Below are 15252 nucleotides of genomic sequence, written 5' to 3'. Positions count from 1 at the left end.
GAAATTTAAAATGGTGAGATAGGGTGGTTGGAGAAGCTTCTTTACAGGTGGCTGTAATGGCGGGAGATTCAAAAAGTCAGTAGAGGCCGGGAGACTGACCTTATCCCGAAAGACTCTTTACAACTATTTGGGACTCATCTGTGAATGAACAGAATTCACAGCTGTTGCAATAAAAGAGGTTTTTGGGACTACTCATGTGTTTTACTGACACAGGAAGTCTAGGTCAGAACAGAAATATTATTTGGGAATGACCTTGGAAAAGAGGAGGAAGAACTACAGGCAGAACAACCAGCATTTAGATGTCTCAGCCCACCAAATGGCATGGTGTGGGAAGCATTTAGAAGGGACCTTCCCTAGTTTTCTGGAAAGCAAAAGGAAAGGAAGGGAGAAATATTTTCAGTTTTGCACATTTTTAACAGTGCAAAATCCCTGTTAAAACCCAGTAAGTAATCCAGTAATGTTTCACATATTATATTGGCAATTGGCCCTATGGAAGTCAGTATCTGGTCTCTCCTGGAGCTGCCCCAGCTAAAATGCCCATGAAAGACAGTCTGGAGGACTATATCTTCTGCAGCTTCAGGTGGTCAAGAAGAGTGGCCAAATTTCATCCACTGACCATATCATCAGCCACAATATCAATGAAGCTTAGGTTAGAGTGAAGAACTGTGTGCTGATCTCAGGTTTAATCAAACTTGTGGAGAAGCTTGAGAATTTTCTCTAATAATTGTGCCAGAAGTGAGATGGCTGGAATAGGGAGGTAGTGGCAGCTACTCTTCCAATGAGGAAAACAACCTTTGCTTCAATGGAATTGCGTGCTGGCCTCTCACATATTTTGAGAGAACTTTCTCTTCTAACCAGCATGTCATATGAATTTTAATGGCCTGGTCTAGCTCCTGTTCTTCTGATATGAGCCTGCTTATGGAGCGAGTAAAAGGAAAAAAAGCAGCTCAGTTCTGGCCTTGAAGGGCAAATGCATTGTCATGAGTCCTGATGAGGGACTTGGCTGCTAACTAGGGATGGTGTAATGAGATGTTGAGACAGCAGTCCCTTTAGTCTAGTGTGGTATATAGAGGTTGGGGACTAGAGCCCTGTGGGAAGACCCATCTGGGGGACATGCTGGTCTAAACTAAAAAATGGAGAGAAGGAAAGGAGAGAAAAATCTGAACAAAAACAGAATTAATGAAATGGGTGGAGAAAATTTGGAGACAAAAGTTGAATGTGTGAAGCAGTTGCCAGTTTCTGTTGGAAATGAAAAAGAAAGGTCCATGGAAGAAGGGAAGAGTCAGACAAGAGCACCTCCTAAGAATGAGAAGTAAGGAACAGGTTGGCTGCAAATACTGGCTTCATCCAAGGCCCAAGAGGGGAAGAAGGAGTTTTGCTGATGGTGAAGAAACCCTGGTCTCTGGAAAAGGACTGGGCAGAAGATCCTGAGAGAGGTTCTTCCCCTGATGGAGAAGCAATAAATATTTGATTGAGAAGATCCAGGAGAAAGTCAGGCCTTGCCAAGCACACAGCAGTAAATTCTACTCTTTTCCTTTCTTTTCACATTTTTTGTCCCCAGAAATTGAGGAGGCGGACAGAGAGAAAAGGGGAAGAAGCAGGAGAACTAGAGAGAGACTAAGGACAAAGTCACACTGGGACTGTGTTGTAAATACTGCTGAAAATAACAACACTGTATATAGTAAAAAACATAAAAAGTCTCCATTGTCTTGTGTGTGTGTGTGTGTGTGTGTGTGTGTGTGTGTGTGTGTGTGTGAGAGAGAGAGAGAGAGAGAGAGAGAGAGAGAGAGAGAGAGAATGGCCACCTTTGCAAAACACTATATACTATTAGTTCACAAAGAACTTGTCACACTACAACAACCAGAACAAAAGAGGTGAAATGGTTTGATCATGAAGGCAGAATGAATGATGATGGAATTACAAAACAAATACAAAAATGAAAGGGAGAGAATGGGATTCTGATGGGAGAGAATTGGGCGTGAATAAGAGCACAAAGTGCCTACCGTTCCTGTCCTATTGTTCCCTTCATTATAACAAATTAACATAGTTGTTGCATGTTTTTACTTATATATACATATATTTCTTTCATGATATCTTGTTTTTATTTATGACGATGTTTGTGCATACTGTTGTGACAAAAATAAATTTAAAAAGTTCCCTGAGGATGGGCTCCAGCATGAGTCTGAAAGCCTCAAAAGACTAAACCTCTGATCCTGGTGAACGACCCAGATTGGATCCTGAAGCAAGAATGGTTTGCATGTATAGAGATGTACAGAGAGGTATGTTTAAGTAAATTCTTTGTTATAAACCAGATTTAGTTATTCTTTTTTTTTCTTCTAACCTGATGCCTATTATTACTGTTCTTATTATTGGTTACTGTTTATTTTCTGCACCCTACATGACATAGTTTAGATCAAAATGAATGGTAGGCAAGCTCTTTGTACAAATCCAAACTTTAAAAAATAAGTCCTAGATTCAAGAAAAGAAAAGAGCTTTATTAGTAATAACTTATTTATTAGTGAAGACAAATGTGAATCAGATGGGACTAGCTAATACGAAAAGAATTAAATGTAAAATAGCCTTGTATCTGTTGAAAATATTTCATTTCTTTTATAACTGTCATTATTTTCCTTAATTCCTTTGTTAAGAAAGAGATCATTTTGGTTTGTATTGTATAATCCTTACAATTAACACAACATTATTAGATACCCAGTTTAGCTATTATTTATTAACCTGACATTGATGTTAAATATTAACCTAGCATTTTGGAATATGCAGTGTTCTGTTTCCACCCACATGGTTAAACACCTGTTCTTTTATTAAAAAAATAAAAAGTAAACACATTAGTTGATGACATGAAAGAAAATTATCTTGATATTATGCCTTTGTCATTTTACTGTGTTGTAAAAAACACTACAGTGTTCTGTCCAAAGACAAGGAAGTGCAAAGGGAGGCTTAATGGAACACATTTATAGGGTAATAAATATACTGACGTCTAAGTTAATATCCTCCTTTCGGCTGTTCCAAAACAATAAAAAATTTCTTCAGTTCTTTCTGTGATTGTGATTATGAATTTAATCCCAGGAAAGTATTTGTCCCCTGTTGTCAGGGGACAAGAGGCAGTTGGTTTCTTTGAAGACCTCAAACTTTTAAAATTGGTATTTTCTGGTATCTGAGTCCAGAGAGGTGGCTTGAGGCAGTTATTTTCATTTTAGCCTCAAACTTAAAGGACACCGCACATGTAGTTATTTTGCTATATAAAGATGTTCAAAATCATTATTATTGGAGATGGGTTGATTTTTCTTGTGTTGATGCTTCATTTACATCTGGAAGTGGTCCAGGCTATTCTAGATCTCTGGAGGGGCCTGGCTAATTGTGTATTTCTCTTTGATGGCAGAACAGCAGCACCACCCCTAGAGACAGATTTCCACTAGCATTGACAAAATTACATCAGTCAATTGCAAAAGACAGTATTACTCAGAACAACTTAATTCTGTGACAATATTATATTTTTAATATTATTAAAGAACAACATCTGCCAATCCCATATACCCATAATGGTGAACCTATGGCATGCGTGCCACGGGTGGCATGCATAGGTATATCAGTGGGCACATGAGCTCACCTCTGGTGCTAGCTGATTTTCGGGCCTTCTGGGCCCACCAGAAGTAGGAAACAGGCTGTTTCCTGCCTCCGGAGGGCCTGGGTGGTGATGGGGAAGGGCCATTTCTCTCTCTCACCTGGCTCCAGAACCTTTCTATGAGTCTGGGAAGGGCAAAAATGGCCTTCCCCACCCCCACCAGGCCCTCTGGAGGCCAGAAACAGCTCGTTTACCAACTTCTGGTTGGATAGGAAGTGACTTTTTTTTTGCTGTCCCCAGCCTCCAGAGACTCTCTAAGAGTCTCTGGAGGCTGGGGACAGCAAAAAAGTCACTTCCTGTCCAACCGGAAGTTGGTAAATGGGCCGTTTCTGGCCTCCGGAGGATCTCTGGGGGGGAAGGCCATTTGTGCCCTCCCCAGACTCATAGAGAGGCTCTGGAGCCAGGTGAGAGAGAAAAAAAGGGCCTACTGGGCCATCGCGTGCCAGGAGCGGGGGTGGGTGTCATGTGCACATGCACAGGGGCAGGGCGCATAAAATTATGGGTTTGGGTACGTGCACACGTGATCCCTCCACGCCCCACCCTCCTGGCACATGATGGCAAAAAGCTATCATTGCCATATACAGATTAACAGCGTTGGAAGTGACCTTGTAGATCATCTAATTCAACCCCCCCACCCACATAGAAGATCCTACACCATTTCTGACAAATGGCAGTCCAATCTCTTCTTGAAAGCCTCCAGTGATGAAGCTCCCACAACTTGAGAAGGCAAGCTGTTCCATTGGTTGATTGTTCTCACTGACAGAAAATTTCTCCTTATTTCTAGGTTGAATCTCTCCTGGGGGCGGTGGGATGACTTAGGGGGGTGATAAGAGGCATGGATAGTGGCAGAGGAGTGCTGGAGGTGGCCCAGAGGTGGGTTTCATCAGGTTCTGACCAATTCTGGAGAACTGGTAGCAGAAATTTTGAATAGTTTGGAGAACCGGTAGTAAAAATTCTGACTGGCCCCACCCCCGTCTATTCTCTGCCTCCCAAGTCCCTGCTGATTGGAAGGTAATTGGGATTTTGCAGTAACCTTCCCCTGGATTGGGGAGGGAATGGAGATTTTACAGTATCCTTCCCCTGCCATGTCCACCAAGCCACACCCACCAAGCCATGCCATGCCCACCGAGCCACACCCACAGAACCGGTAGTAAAAAAATTTGAAACCTACCACTGAGTGGGCCCCTTGCAGGGCGCAATTCTGCCTGGGGCTCTGTCGGCTGCCAGTCAGCTGAGCATTTCCAGTTCTGGCCCAACTCACCCCATCACTTCCTGCATCTGCACATACCGTACGCTGGGAGCCATGCTAAGCCTCGTGTGTGCTGCTCTGTTTTGCCTGGCTTGGCAAACTTTCCCTATTTTTTTAAATTAAAAAAAGCAGATGTGAACACACACATATTGTAAGTATTCTGATTTTCAGAGCAGAAATGGCAGAAGCAGAAAAATCAAAGAAGAAATATAGACAATATAGTGTGGGATATCTGAATTATGGATCTATAACAGCACCATCAAACCAGCAGCTGCCACAGTGCCTACTATGTGAAAAAGTATTTTCTAATGAGGCAATGAAGCCTTCCAGACTGAAGGAGCATTTGAAGAAGGCACATCCTGACAAGGCAGACAAGAACCTAACTTTTTTTCAATCACTTTGTGACAAATTTCAAAAGTGCCCAACACTGTCACGCATGTTTTACAATGCTTCCAACAAAACACTGATGGTTTGCGTGCAACATACAACATTTCATTGTTGATTGCTAAGTCTGGAAAGCCACATACTATTGGTGAAGAACTCATCCTACCAGCCATTAGTGACGTTCTGAGTACTGTTTTGCGTAAGTGACCACATGATCTAATTAAGACAATTCCTCTCAGCAACAATTCAGTACAAAGACACATAGATGAAATGGCTGAGTATGTGGAAGAAGTATTGTGCAGTATACTACGGACAACAGACTTTGCATTACATCTGGATGAATCAACTTTGCCTGGCAATGAATCTTTGCTTCTTGCTTATGTACGCTTTATTAAAGATGAAAGTTTGACTCAAGAGTTGTTATTTGCGAAGCAACTAAAAACAGATACTAAAAGGGAGTCAATATTTCATGTTGTTGAGCAGTTTTTCAAAGACAGGGGAATTCCACTTACCAACATACTTGCTTGTGCAACTGACGGAGCACCATCAATGACTGGTCGCTACCGTGGGTGTGCTGCTTACTTGAAAAAAGCAGTGCCAAATGTCTTTACCATTAACTGTGTCATTTATTGCCAACATCTGGTTGCAAAAAATCTCAGTGATTGCTTACACAAATCATTACACACTGTCATTACTGCAGTGTACAAAATTAAAGTACACGCTCTCAATGATCGACTATTCCAAGAGCTCTGTGTTGAGAATGATGAAGATTTCGATTGTTTGCTGTTTCATACAGAAGTTCATTGGCTATCAAAAGACAACTGTGGGAGATGCTTTTACAATCTTTCTGAAACTGTTGCGGAGTTTTATGAAGACAAGAATGCTTTGCTCAGTGATGAACTCAAAGAGATCAGGCATGACATTGCTTATTAATCAGAACTGTTTGCAAAGTTCAGTGAAGTGAATTTACAGTTGCAAGGAAATGAGGTCAATCTTATTAAATCTGTCATTTCTATGTTTATTTCAAAATTAATTCTATTAAAGTGCAATATAGGCCGTCACGAGCTATACCAATTTCCGAGCTTGTCTGAGCTAGAAAAGAAAGATGGGATACAAGAAGATGATCTGCAAGTTTTTTGTGACCATTTGGACATGCTGCATAAAGATATGTCTGAGCGATATCAGGAACTTCTTTTGATGGAAATTCCAGATTGGGTGATAAATCCATTTTCAGATACTGAGGAAGATGGGATAGTGGAGGAACAACCAATAGAGCTGCAAAATGACATTGAGCTGAAGCCAAAGTTTAAGAAATCATACCAAAAGTTTTGGTTATGGAAGGAAATTTCTGATCGCTATCCTGCACTATGGACAGTGGTTAAGAAGCTCCTTGTTGCATTTCCAACATCATATTTGATGGAACATGGTTTCAGTGTGGTCATCCAACTTTTCTCCAAGCAAAGAAATTGACTCCAGATTACTGAACATGGTGATTGAAGACTCCTGCTAAGTGACTTAAAACCAGACATTGGGAAACTGGTATCACTTTATCAAACCTATCCATCACATTAAGAATTTACTGAACAGTGAAGTAGTTACTAAATTTTACTGAGTTTACTAAGTTAGTAGTTACTAAAGTTCTTGATAAATGACCATCAGACTTTGAAAACCTGGTATCACTGGATCATGTTCAGCAATTTTGTTGAATTAACAAAAAAAAATTAAATTGGATTTTGAATAAATGGGCAATTAATTGTTACAGTTTTGAATTTTACTGTTACTATCTTTCTTAGTGGGTCGTGCAAATTGCTATTCTGAACAATGATATTTTTAGGGGGTGGGGGTGGGGGGCACTGAGGATGAGTTTGTAGCACCAAGGGGGCGATAGACTGAAAAAGTTTGGGAATCACTGGGATAGAGCATTAGGTGGACATCCTTCAATAGATGGGGTCCAGAGCATGCCACCCTGTCCCACCTCAGTGAATGGGCAAAGACAATTGGAGGGAGATAGTTCTGCAAATAACGAGGTCCAATAACAACAACAGCAACGATGCAAATGTTGATGAAATATCTAATAGAAAGCACAAGTACCTTAAAATAACATTGTGTGCATTAGGATGTCTCATATATGTATATGTATGTATATGTATATATATATATATGTATATATATGTATGTATATATGTAGGTCTTTGGTTGTTCGGGTTTTCTCCCGTGTAAAATTGGTTTGAAATGGCTAATGTTGCAGCTGCGGTCTGGCTTCTGGTCCTTGGTCGTGCTTCATACGTGTGGGTTTGGGTCACCTTTCTGGGTGGATGTGCGGTGGTGACATCCTGTGTGGACCTCATGAGTGTGGGTCTGGTGTCAATCCTCGTGTTAGGGATTCCAAAGAAATAAGATTACCAACCTAATCCAAAAAGAAACCCCCACTAAAATCCAAGACAGAGAACAAGAAAACGGCACAGCCCTCCTCCCATATATAAAAGGCACCACAGACAGAATCAGCAAGATCCCCCACAAACATAACATGAAGACAGTATTCAATAACCAATCAGTTCAAACCCCCACTAGCAGTTAAAAGGAAGAAACAGCTGCGAACACACATTGCTCCTAGAAGCACGAAGCTGAAGCCTGAAGATGACGAATGAGACTTCGTCGAAACGTTGCATAAAATTAGAAGTGTCCTGGTGACGTTTCGACGAAGTCTCATTTGTCATCTTCAGGCTTCAGCTTCGTGCTTCTAGGAGCAATGTGTGATCGCAGCTGTTTCTTCGTTTTAACTGCTAGTGGGGATTTGAACTGATTGGGTGGGAGCTTGGCTGCGTTCTGATTGGATGGGGGATTTTTTGTGCTCTGATTGACTGGGGGTGTATCCTGTTTGGGTGGGGGTTTGTTGTGCTCAGATTAGTGTGAGTTGCAGGGGGATTTGAGCTGGTGAGCTGCATTGCTGTTGTTTGGCTTCGTGGTCGTGGTCGTGCTACAACTTCATGGTGGGTATCAGTCTGCTGCATGTATGGATTGGAGGGGTTTGAAATGGCTAATGTTGCAGCTGCAGTCTGGCTTCTGGTCCTTTGTTGTGCTTCATCATCGGTGTGGGTTTGAGTCTGCTTTCTGGGTGGATGTGTGGTGGTGACAGGATGTCAGAAATTATGTCAGAAAACATATACATACATACATACATACATACATACATACATACATATATATATATATATATATACATATACACACACACACACACACACACACACACACACACACACACGCTTCATGGATGCAATTAAATTATCCATGCCATTTGTATAATAATATCCTGGCGCACGTGATTCACCTCCCCCCCCCCACTCCAATTGTCTGTTACAGTGGATGCCTGTAAATGTTACTAATGCGTCTGAAATCAATTTGTGAGTAGTTGAAGCAGTAAGGAACATATACTATGGCCTATGCATGTGCACATCTCAACTTGTGCAAGGGGGGGGGTTGGCACATGGACACACACACACACACAGCTCAACTTGGGCAAGTTGAACTGCACATGCATGTGTGCACATGCATGTCAGTCCACCACTCTAATGGCCCGGTTCCCTTCTCCACTGGGCTGCCAAGCTACAAAGATTGGGGACCGCTGCCCTGGGGAATGGTAGAACAGGACTGGGATTCCTGGCTCTCCAGATATTGCAGGATTTCTCTTCCTATTTGTCCAGCCACTGTTGTTAAAAGTTAAAAATGATAGAGCTCTCCAACATTTGGAGGGCTACAGTTTCCTTTCTGTAGAGGTTTGTTTCTGAGAAATAGGAATGTTAATAAATGTATGGAAACCTCAGAGAGAATTTTATCTGACTGCAGCAAAGCAGTCTTTTTCACAAACTTCTAATTTTTGAATGTTAATGTATTGAATTTGCTCATCTACTTTTCTAATATTGTTCCAAACAATTGTTATTGTTATTATTATTTTAAAGTTATTATATGAGTAGAGTTCCCTTGAATATTATAACTGGGAATAATTGCAATGAATATCAATACATTTTGTTAATATTTTTGAAAAAGAAAAAAATATATGTGAAGTGGTATACATACTAATAACCATAGCGTGTGTATAAAGGAGCCACGATGTATATTTTATAGGAGTGGCTGAAGAAAGGGATTTATTATAAAAGGAATGTTTCCTGATTTGACTTTTTGAAAAATGAAATTAGATGCTAATTTCAAGAACCTGATTTCCTTTAGCATTGCAAAATCCAGTAACTGTGTTTTACAATAATTCTTAGGAGCAGTTCTTTTTTCCCCCTTGAGGGTTTATTATCTCTGAATTGGATTCTCTACATAACCACAAGACTGATGCATTTTATTGCTTTTTTCCTCCTTCCCACAATGGATAGATTAGCACACTTATTGTCTAAACCACCAGCTAGAGTTTTCTGTAGGGAGGGTCAAAAAAAATATGACATGCTAGTGTAAGAGTAAAATCATGAGGTGGTCTAAGTGAACCTTGTCATATTCTCCTTTGCAGCTGAAATATGTGTTTTAAAATAGCACAGACCACGTGGAGGTATAAGTGAAACTTGCTGGCCTTCTTATGCTTTTGGGTATCAAGGCAGGGTCTGAAGTTACAATCCCTCTGATAAGATATACATCTGTCTCCCACTATGGTGAATTATATTGCACTTCAATTTAAATTATGGCAAGCTTTAAATTTAAAATCTGTACATATAAATCAGTAAGTCTAAACTGAATGCCTTCTCCGTGATTGCCTGGGCATTATTGAACATTCTGCCCAAGTGTGAAATGCGGTTCGGACTGGATCAGCTGATCTGGTAGCGATGGCAGTGGGTGGTTCGGAGAAACGGTAGCAAAAACCCTGCCCACTCACCCATGCCCACCTAATCGCCTGCTTGCCCGCTTGCCCTTTTAATTCCAGCTCACTCGCTTTCCCCGCCTGAATGGTAGAAATAGGTTATAAAAAATGCTTTTAAAAGGTTAAAAGAAAAGGCTCTGATGATCACAGCTGAGCTGCGCGATTGTCAGAGCCTTTTTTTTACTTTTAAAAGCATTTTTTACAACCTATTCTGCCAAATAGGTTGTAAAAAATGCTTTTAAAAGTAAAAACAAAGATCGTGCACCACAGCTGATCATCCCCTCACTCCCGCACTGTTCTACTTACCCTATGCCTCCTTTTGGTGTCCAGTGTGTGCGCGTGCACCTCGCAGTTGGTATGTGGCGTGTAGCATGCATGCGCAGCCAGCGAACCGGTAGTAAACTAGTTCAGATTTAACCACTGATTCTGCCACACCAGAAAAACATTGATAAAACTTTATCATCCTTGGCATAGCAGCCCCGATGTCTCTCCTTTTTTAAGCAGGCAGTTGATTTGAGTTGATCGTGATCAGGCAACCATTTTTAATAGGTTAGAGTTTTTTTTAATACATTATCTGTCTTTGCCATGTGCCGCACCTAATTAAGAACATAATTGAGTGAGGCATCTTGTGGCCAATGGCTATGTGTGTATTCAGCTCTCTACAATCTTAGGACCAAGTTACCTGATGACATGACCTCACTCTTAGAAATACCTATTTGGATCTCCCAAATGGAGGTGAAGTGAGTGTTTTCTGAGTGATAGTTCCATCTCTCTTTCTCTCCCTCTCTCTCTCCCTCTCTCCCTCTCTCCCTCTCTCCCTCTCTCTCCAAGAGAAAATTGCTCTAAGTTCATATTACTATCGTTTTGACAACATTTCTGTTTTCCTAGCTGTTTAAATTGAAACTATTTTACATTTTGAATGAGTACATTGTTGCTGCCTGGTTTATAGGTGTTTTTATTTTATTTTATTTTTTTGTATGCTTCATTGAGACCTATGGACAATTAATTAGAAAAGACTCATGCCAGACTGATTTTGTATATGGTAAACTGTAGCAAGATTATTGTATGCTCAATGATGGAAGAACGGAATTCCCACAGTGGAGAAATGGATTATGAAAATGTTAGAATTTGCTAAGATGACAAAACTGACCTGTCAGAGAAAAAAAGTTTATTTGAATAACTGGAAATCTTACATGGATTTTTGCTGAAAGAAAAAAGTATGATATCATTTACCGGTTGCGGATTTAAAAAGATATGAGTCAATCAAGGGCCTGAAGTGACTTGTATAACATCTAAGAGGGAGAAAAAATTATTATACTGTAATTAACTGTTGAAGAGAAGGTCAGAACTCATAATACTATATTTCATAACCTACCTTTCTCTCCCTCCCCCTCTCTCTCTTTCTCTCTCTCCCTCTCCCTTTTTCTCTCTTTCTCTCTCTCTCTGTCTCCCTCCCTCCCTCCCTCCCTCCTCCCCATCCCCTCAGTCACCTGAACTGCAAAATGGGCAGGAAAAAAATTGAATGAATGAATACTAAATAAATAATTCTTGGCAAAGAATATTTAGAAGAAATATATACTGTATTGCCAGTACATAATAGAGAGTTGGCATTAGGGATGCAGTACATATAGTCTTTCACCTCTGCATTGTGGATATTCCTTGCAGAGCCAGTAATTATTGATATTATGTCGTTATGTTAGTTACCATAATTTATAAGTCATCTGAGTCATCTTTGCTTTCCATACACATTGAAATTATCTTCCATGTTGCTTTCCCAAGGAGCAATGTACAGCTGCTTTCAAACAGTGTGACTGCTTTTTAATTATGTCACTTAATTAACTATAAACAAATGTTCCAAAAACAACATAGTGTTATGGTATTTTACAAATAAGTATCTTTATTAAGATGTCAACTTCAATGTAGCACAGGTTGCAGTACAGAAATACTTCCTCAAAATTTGCTTGCAATTGTTCCGAATCATTTTTGAAATGTATTACATTTTACTGTTATGTGTGTGTGTGTGTGTGTGTATATATATATATATATATATATATAGGTCTTTGGTTGTTCGGGTTTTCTCCCGTGTAAAATTGGAAGTGTCTTGGCGACGTTTCGACGAAGTCTCATTCGTCATCTTCAGGCTTCAGCTTCGTGCTTCTGGGAGCAATGTGTGATCGCAGCTGTTTCTTCCTTTTAACTGCTAGTGGGGGTTTGAACTGATTGGGTGGGAGCTTGGCTGTGCTCTGATTGGATGGGGGTTTTTCTGTGCTCTGATTGGATGGGGGTGTGTCCTGTGTTGGTGGGGGCTTGGTTGTGCTCAGTCTAGTCTGTGCTGCAGGGGGATTTGAGCTGGTGAGCTGCATAGCTGTTGTTTGGCTTTGTGGTCGTGCTACATCTTCATAGTGGGTGTCAGTCTGCTGCATGAATGGATTGGAGGGGTTTGAAATGGCTAATGTTGCAGCTGCGGTCTGGCTTCTGGTCCTTGGTCGTGCTTCATGATCAGTGTGGGTTTGGGTCTGCTTTCTGGGTGGATGTGCGGTGGTGACATCCTGTGTGGACCTTGTGAGTGTGGGTCTGGTGTCATTCCTCGTGTTAGGGACTCGTTTGTCAATAAGGGCGGGTTTCCAAATGGCTGGTAGGCGGGAGGTGTCATCTCGTTTGTTCATGCTGTGTGGGCGTTTTTCTATCTCAATGGCTTCTCTGATTATTCTGTTGTTAAAGTGTTCAGTTTTGGCGATAGTTCTGGTCTTTTTAAAGTCAATATCATGTCCTGTGACTTTAAAGTGTTGGACCAGGGAAGAAGTTGGTTCCTCTTTTTGACAACAGCAATGCAGCTCACCCCTGCAAATCCCCCTACAACTCAGACTATTCTGAGCACAATCAAGCCCCCACCCAAACAGGACACACCTCCAGCCAATCAGAGCACAAAAAAACCCCCATCCAATCAGAGCATAGCCAAGCTCCCACCCAATCAGTTCAAACCCCCACTAGCAGTTAAAAGGAAGAAACAGCTGCGATCACACATTGCTCCCAGAAGCACGAAGCTGAAGCCTGAAGATGACGAATGAGACTTCGTCGAAACGTCGCCAAGACACTTCCAATTTTACACGGGAGAAAACCCGAACAACCAAAGACCTATATACAAACACCCGTGAAAACCTCAGAAAACAAATATATATATATATATATATATATATATATATATATATATATATATATATATATATATATATATATATATATATATATATATATATATATATATATATATATTTATTCAATACCACAAAAAGAAACTAATAATTCATTTAATGATTCACTTAACAACTGCTTTGCTTAACAATGGAAATTCTGACCCCACCTGTGGTTGTAAGTCAAGGACCACCTGTTCAGTTCACAATAGATTTTTTAAAAAAGGAGGGGGAGCATTCTTGACTTATTTATTTGCAAGTTTAAGAGTCATTTTTCCCAGGAACTAAAACAGCATAATTAGTGCATGTTCTTCCATTTTTCCCCTATACAAAGCACTTCCCAAGTAGATTAAAGTAAGCTTCCATGCTTGAAAAGGGGCTTAACTTAAGGAAACATCTAACAGTGGTGACTCACCACCAGAAATAATTTGAGAGCCTAAGAAGGAATTGAATCAGTGGTGCAATTCAGCTGGTTCTATCTGGATCGTGCGAACCTGTGGCGGCGGCGGTGGGAGACTCTGCCCACCTGCCCTGATGTCATTTCTTACCCTCTGCACATGCACAAAATGCTCTGCGCATGCATGTAAGTAAGCGTGCGCACTCACATTTGAGAACCGGTAGCGAAAGTAAGTGAATACCATCCCTGAAATGAATCAGTTTTGATTTTATATAATTTGTTTTTATTCTATGTCTTGCGCAGAAGAGTAGGTATGGTAGGTTTGTGACTGTTTATATCCCTAATATGGTATATGTGCCTCACTATATATTCTTGATTGAAAACTCATCATTACCTACCACTGACCATTAAAAGAAAGCCAAGTGTAGTATATTGATTAAGGTGCTGGCCTCGAAATCAGGAGACTGAAATTTCTAGTCCTGCCTTAGTCATGAAAGCTGACTGGGCAACTTTGGGCCAGTCATTCTGTCCCAGCCCAATTCACCTCACAGGATTAGTATTGTGTGGAAAACAGGAGGTGTAAGGAGTATTGTGTGTTTTTACTGTCTTGAATTATTCATAACATTAAAATAAAGGCAGGATAAAAAAAAACTAATAAATAAATAAAAATAACATTCCACATCACCCAAAGAGTCGTACTTTCCTATTCCTACACGGGATTAAAACAATGGAGAAAAGAGTAATGAAGGAAAGAGAAATTACAGATATAGTAAATTAATTCTGGCTCACAGTTATTTCCCATAACTGAATTGAAAATTCTCTACTCATCCTTAAGTCAGCAGGAAATTATCCATCCCCACTGCTGTTCTTATCCTGCCTCTTTTGCCACCATTCTAAGGCACTGCAGCAGGTTGACTCCCTAGCAGATTTTATACCAGGGGTGAAATGTAAAATTTGTTACTACCAGTTCTGTGGGCGTGGCTTGGTGGTGCTGGGTAATGTGACTGGGTGGGCGTGGCCAACTTTTTTTTTACTTTTAAAAGCATTTTTTCCGGCCGAAGAGGTTGAAAAAAAATGCTTTTAAAAGCCTCTTATGATCCCAGCTGAGCCGCGTGAGCATCAGAGGCTTTTTTTAATCTTTAAAAGCATTTTTTGGCCGAAGAAAAAATTCTTTTAAAAGTTAAAAAAAACCCTCTGATGATCGCACGGCTCAGCTGGGCGGGAGGGGGGGGCAGGGATTTTTGCTACCGGTTCTCCGAACCACCTGCCTCCATCGCTACTGAATCGGGCGATCCGGTCCAAACCGGGAGCATTTCACCCCTGTTTTATATCCCTTGAGGCTCTCTAGGGATGGTGGGGAATAGGAGGGAAAATTAACTTTCTGTGAAAGAGTGCCATTTTATGGGATTTAGGAGGTGTGCCTCGTCTCTTGCAGCAACTGCAAAATGGAACAAACTTCCCCAACACTATTGGCCTTCTGGAAAGCCTTAACTTAAAAGTAAGGCTCCTCCCTCAGACCTTAAGTACAATGGACCC

The 15252-nt window shown here is 40.7% G+C and overlaps 1 pseudogene; it reads left to right on the top strand.

Annotated features, from left to right (window-relative positions):
- The first annotated feature begins 1133 nt into the window (after nucleotides 1-1133).
- On the top strand, nucleotides 1134-9161 carry LOC131199923 (zinc finger MYM-type protein 6-like; annotated as a pseudogene).
- The last annotated feature ends 6091 nt before the right edge of the window (nucleotides 9162-15252 follow it).

This window comes from Ahaetulla prasina, chromosome 5 (genome assembly GCF_028640845.1).
Source record: "Ahaetulla prasina isolate Xishuangbanna chromosome 5, ASM2864084v1, whole genome shotgun sequence".
Classification (NCBI taxonomy): Eukaryota; Metazoa; Chordata; class Lepidosauria; order Squamata; family Colubridae; genus Ahaetulla; species Ahaetulla prasina.
The sequence above is the reverse complement of the archived record's forward strand: the minus strand, read 5'-3'. Positions and strand labels throughout refer to the sequence as shown.